This window comes from Bubalus kerabau, chromosome 6, assembly GCF_029407905.1.
Source record: "Bubalus kerabau isolate K-KA32 ecotype Philippines breed swamp buffalo chromosome 6, PCC_UOA_SB_1v2, whole genome shotgun sequence".
Lineage (NCBI taxonomy): Eukaryota > Metazoa > Chordata > Mammalia > Artiodactyla > Bovidae > Bubalus > Bubalus kerabau.
Window position 1 is genome coordinate 39,943,157 of NC_073629.1, and position 6,760 is coordinate 39,949,916.

Consider the following 6,760-nt stretch of genomic DNA (forward strand, 5'->3'; position numbering starts at 1 on the left):
AGTGTACTCTGTGAACATGCACAACAGTGAACAGGTGACACCACGGAGCATACTGCCTGATGGACAGCTCCTATGGAGAAATACTATACTGCCTGATGGACAGCTCCTATGGAGAAATACTCAGTGATGCCTTTTCTAGCAGGAGTGCTCCAGTCCTGCCTACCTCACAGATCCAGAACCATTTCTGGAGGAGGGCTTCCACTCCAACAACTAGGGAGCACATCCTTCCCCAGCAGGGCTGTGACAACCACAGAACAAAGAGAAGGCCCCACAGTAGAAAAGTGTTTATCCTAAATTCATAGAGTCAGAGAGCTATAAGTGAAATAAAGAAGCAGAGGAACTACTCCCAATGAAAAGAATAAAACAGACATTTACAGTCTATTAGACCTTGAGTTTAAAAAGAAGGCAATAGGAATACTAAAGCAATTAAGAAAGTTTATTGATACAAATGCAGATCACTGTAACAAAGAACTGGAAACTATAGTAGCAGCCAATCAAAATTGGAAAATTCATTTCCTGAGACAAAAACTGAGCTAAAGGCAATAAATACCAAACTAAATAATGTGGAAGAACAAATAAATGATCTGGAAGATAAAATAATGGGAATCACCCAGTCAGGATAGCAGATAGAAAAACAAATTGGAAAAAGTGAAAGCAATATATGAGAACTATGGGATCATATGAAGTCTGCCAATCTTCACATGATAGGGAATCTAGAGGGAGAAAAAGAGAAAAAGGGATTGTAAATTAATTTAAAGGAAATATGACTGAAAACTTCCCAAAATGAAAGAAGGAAACAAATACCCAGATACAGGAAGCACAGAAGGTCCCAAACAAGATGAAACCAAACAAGACTTACACCAGGACATTTTAATTATAATGACAAAAGAATATGATAATATTCAAAATCCTGAAAGGGAAAATCTTGCAACCTAGGATACTCTACTAAGCAAGATTATCATATAGAATAGAAGGAGAGAGAAATAATTTCTCAGACAAGTAAAAACTAAAAGAATACAGCAATATTAAAGCTAATCCAAAAGAAATATTGAAGTATCTTCTAAATAGAAAAGAAGCTAGATCCTATATGGAAGAGAATACAACAGTTGTAAAGTAATCAATTAAATAAGCCAGCACAGTTAAAATATTTTTTAAAATGTGAAATCCATAATAGCTACAATTAATAGCAAAAGCATACACATGAAGATGTACACAGGACATTAAAATCATAAAATGTGAGGGAGAGGAATAAGAAAAAGTAGACTTTTTTTTTTTTCCAAATGTGTTTGAGCCTTTATAAGTGCTAGTCTAAAGCAAGCAGATATTGTCATGGGTTAACATACTTGAAAAACAGGATAGCCACAAATAAAAAACATATAATAGGCTCACTAAACTAAACAGAAGAGAATTTAAGCATAATACAAAAGAAAGCCATCAAACCACAAAAGAAAAATAAAAAGAAATAAAGACAAAATACAAAATCGACTGGAAAACATGGTTTAAAATTGCAGTAAATGGATATCTGTCAATAAAGCAGAGACAAAGCAAACAAGACCAAACATTAGTAGAAGGGGAAAAATCATAAAAATCAGAGTAGAAATAAATGAAATAGAGACAAAAAGAGACAAAAAAAAGGAACAATGAAATTAAAAACTAATTCTTTGAAAAGCTAAAAATAACTGTTAAACATTTAGCCTGATTGATCAAGAAATATAGGGAAACAGGCAAATAAATAAAATTAGATTTGAAAAAGGAGAAAGTATAACTAACACAGAGAAATATAAAGGATAATGAGCAATTATACCCCAGTAAAATGGACAACCTAGAAGAAATAGACAAACTACCAAGACTTAACCAGGAACAAATAGAAAATATGAACAAATTCCCAGTACTGAAACTGAATCAGTATTGTAAAAACTCCCTATAAACAAAAGTCTAGAACCAGATGGCTTCACTGGTGAATTCTGTCAAACATTTAGGGAAGAGTTAACACCTATATTTCTGACACTATTCCAAACAATTCCAGAGGACAGAAAATTCCAAACTCATTCTATGAGGGCACCATCACCCTGATACCAAATCAAACAAAGATACCACACAAAAATTACAGACCAAAACTTCTCTTGAGCATAGATGTAAACATTCTCAACAAAGTACTGGCATGCTCATTTCAAGAATATATTAAAATCATTAAAATGAACACACGCCATGATCAAGTGGGATTTACCCCAGTGATACAAGGAGTTTTCCTTATCTGCAAATCAATCAGTGTGATACACCATATTAACAAACTGAAAAATAAAAATGTATGATCATCTCAATAAATGCAGAAAAAGCTTTTGATAAAATTCAGCATCCATTTATGACAAAAACTCTCCATAAAATGGGCATTGCAGGAACATACCTCAACATACTACAGGCCATATGTTAGGAACCCATAGCTAACATCATACTCAATGGTAAAAAGCTAAAAGCAGTCAAAATTCAGGGACAAGATAAGGATGCCTACTCTCATCACTTTTATTCAACATAGTTTTGGATGCCATAGCCACAGTAATCAGAGAAGAAAACAAATCTGATTTGGAAAGAAAGAATTAACACTGTCACTGTCCACAGATGACATGATGCTATGCATGGAAAATCATAAAGAATTTTCTTTAGCTACCAAAAAAACTACTAGAGCTCATATATAGAGAAATGTGTTGTAGTTTTATACACTAACAATGAAATATCAAAGATAAATTAAGAAAGCAATCCCATTACCATCACATCACAAAGAAGAAAATACCTAGGAATAACCCCAGGAGGGCAAAAAAATCTGTACTCTGAAAACTATAAGATAATGATGAAATAAAGATGACACAAATAGATGAAAAGATATACTGTGTTTTGGGATTGGAATAATCAGTATTGTTAAAATGAAAGTACTATTGAAGGCAAACTACAGATTCATTGTAATCTCTATCAAATTACAAATGACATTTTTCCACAGAACCGGAACAACAACAACAACAAAAAACCCCAAAATGTTTAAATTTGTTGTTTAGTCACTAAGTTGTGTCTGACACTTTTGCAATCCCATGGACTGTAACCTGCCAGGCTCCTCTGTCCACAGGATTTTCCAGGCAAGAATACTGGAGTAGATTGCCATTTCCTTCTCCAAATTTTCAATTCATATGAAAACACAAAAGACCCCTAATAGTGAAAACAACCTTAAGAAAGAAGAATATATTACTCAACCATTAAAAAGAATGAAATAACGCCATTTGCAGCAACATGGATGGACCAAGAGATTATCATATTAAGTAAAGTAAGTCAACGAAAGAGAAATATCATATGATATCTCTTATATGTGGAATCTAATAAAAATTATACAAATGAACTTATTTACAAAACAGAAAAAGACACACTGACTTCAAAAACAGATTTCGGGTTACCAAAGAGGGAAAGAGTATGGGATAAATTTGGAAGTTGGGGTTAACATATATACACTACTACATGTATTAATAAAATAGATAATCAATAAGGATATACTATATAGCACAGGGAATTCTATCAATGCTCTGTAATAAGCTATATGGGAAAAGAATCCAAAGAAGAATGAATATATGTTCACATATAACTAAATCACTTTGCTGTAAAGCTGAATCTAACACAACATTGTAAATCAAATATACTGCAATATAAATAAATAAGTAAATTAAAAAAAAAGAAAGAAGAATCGTGTTGGAGATATCATGCTTCCTGACTTCAGACTATACTACAAACTTATAGTCATTAAAGAACATGGTACTTGCACAAAAACAGACATATAAGTTAATGCACCCAGATAGAAAGCCGAGAAATAATCAAATGCACTTTTGATTGATTAATCTATGACAAAGAAGGTAAGACCTTAGAATGGAGAAAAGATAGATATTTCAACAAGTGGTGCTAGGAAAACTGGACAGTTACATGTAAAAGTATGAAATTAGAACATTCTATAACACCGTATCCATCTGATAAAGATTTAATATTTTAAATGACTGAGTGCAAAATTCTACTCATTCACTTAAAAAAGCATGAATTAATGCCATGTGCAACAACATGGATGGACCTAGAGGTTATCATGCTAAGTGAAGTAAGTCAGAAAAAGAAACATGTTGTATATTATCACTTAAATGTGGAATCTAAATAAATGCTACACATGAACTTATTTACAAAACAGAAATAGGTTCATAGATACAGCAAACAAACTTAGGGTTATCAAAGGGGAAAGGTATGGGAGGAATAAATTGGGAATTTCAGATTAACAGATACATGCTACTGTATATAAAATAGATAAACAACATTGATCTCCTATATAGCACAGAGAATTAATAACCTATAATGCAAAATAATCTAAATCACTTTGCCATACACCTGAATCACTGTAAATAAAAATATATCAATTAAATAAAAGAAAATAAATAGAAAAATTTTCCTAGAATCTTGAAAAGACAAAAAATATAGAGTGGCAGATCAGATAGTAAAAATAAGAGCCTACCATACGCTGCCTACAAGAGACCCATTTTAGGGTGAAGGACACATACAGATTGAAAGTGAGGGAATGGGAAAAAGATATTTCATGCAAATGGAAATGACCAGAAAGCAGGGATAATAATACTCATAACAGTCTAAATAGACTTTAAAACAAGGCTGTAAAGAAATAAAGAAGAAAATTATATAAAAAAGAATCAATACAAAAGGTGTTTTAAACTCATTAATATATATGCACCAAATATGCTGCTGCTGCTGCTGCTGCTGCTAAGTCGCTTCAGTTGTGTCCGACTCTGTGCGACCCCATAGATGGCAGCCCACCAGGCTCCCCCGTCCCTGGGATTCTCCAGGCAAGAACACTGGAGTGGGTTGCCATTTCCTTTTCCAATGCATGAAAGTAAAAAGTGAAAGTGAAGTCGCTCAGTCGTGTCCGACTCCTAGCGACCCAGTGGACTGACTGCAGCCTACCAGGCTCCTCCGTCCCTGAGATTTTCCAGGCAAGAGTACTGGAGTGGGTTGCCATTGGCTTCTCCTGCACCAAATATAGGAGCACCTAAATATATAAAACAAATACTAATAGTAATAAAGGAAGAATTTGATGGGAATAGTATAATAGTAGGAGATTTCAGTATTCCATTGACATAACTAGGACGATCTTCCAGGCTGAAAATTAACAAAACAACAGAGATTCTAAATGACCGAATAGAACAGTTAGTCTTAATTTATACTTTCAGGATATTACATCCAATAAAAGTGTACATGGAACATCCCATAGGGTAAACCACATACTAGGATAGAAAATAAGCCTCAACAAATTTAAGAGGACATGAATTATTTCAGGCATCTCTTCTGACCACAATGGCATGAAACTAGAATTCAAATACAGAAAGAAAATGAGAAAACAATGATTACATGGAAACTAAATAATATTCTACCAAAAATGATTTGGTGTATCAAGAGATAGTTAAAAAATTTCTTGAGACACATGGCAATGAAAGCACAACCATGCAAAATCTATGGGATGCAGCATAAGCAGTTCTAAGAAGAAAATCATAGTGATACAGGCCTTCCTCAAAAACCGAGAAAAATCTCAAATAAGTACCTTAACCTACTACCTAAATAATTATAAAAAGAAGAAAAAAGAAAATGTAAAATTAGTAGAAGGAAGTAACTAGCAGAGATCAGAGAGGACATAAATAAAATAAAGATTGGAAAAATAGAAAAGCTCAATAAAAAATAATCTGTTTTTTGAAAGGATAAATGAAATTGACAAATCTCTGGCCAGACTTACCAAGAAGAAAAGAGAAAGGACTCAAATAAAATAAGAAATGAAAGTGGAGAAATAACCAATATAAAAACCCATAAGAGAATACTATAAACAATTATATGTCAATAAACTTGACTACCTGGAAGAAATGGAAAGGTTTCTAAAAACACAGAATCTATAAACTGCATCAAGAAGAAATAGATCATTTGAACAGACCAATCATTAGAATTGATGTAGAATCCATTAAAAACAAAAACAAACAAACAAAAAAACAGTTCCCTGCAAAGGAAAGTTCAGTACCAGATGACCTCACTGGGGAACTCTACCACACACGCAAAGAGGAAGCTTTACCAGTTCTTCTTAAACTCATCCAAAATATTGAAGAGGAAGGAACACTCCCAAAGTCATTCTATGAAGCCACCATCATCCTGATAGCAAAACCAGACAAAGACACTACCAAAAAAGAAAATTATAATCCATTATGTTTGATGAATATAGATGCAAAAATCCTCAACAAAATATTAGTAAATTGAATCCAACAACACATGAAAAGGATCATAAACCATGATCAAGTTGGATTCATCCCACATTCACAAGGATGTTTCAACATATGAAAATAGTCAATATGATACACCACATTAATTAAAGAAAAGACATGTTGATGTATGGCAAAACCAATACAATATTGTAAAGTAATTATTCTCCAATTAAAATAAATAAACAAATTTAAAAAAATAAAATTTATTAAATTAAAAAAGAGACAGAGCTACATGATCATCTCAGTAGATGGAGAAACAGTTTTTGATAAAATTCAACATCCATTCATGATAAAACTTTTATCAAACTGGGTATAGAAAGAACATATCTCAAGATAATAAAAGTTATTTATGACAAACCCACAACCAACATAACATGCAATGTGAAAATCTGAAACCCTTCCTACTAAAATATGGAAGAACACAAAGATGCCCACTC

The 6,760-nt window shown here is 32.8% G+C and overlaps 1 long non-coding RNA gene across 1 annotated transcript; it reads right to left on the reverse strand.

Moving 5' to 3' along the window:
• Window positions 1-422: 422 nt before the first annotated feature.
• Window positions 423-6,233, reverse strand: LOC129655045 (uncharacterized). Its single transcript, XR_008715725.1, has 2 exons — window positions 6,137-6,233; window positions 423-713 (listed from the first exon to the last, which is right to left on the reverse strand). It is a non-coding gene; the product is annotated as an uncharacterized LOC129655045 (long non-coding RNA).
• Between the last annotated feature and the right edge of the window lie 527 nt (window positions 6,234-6,760).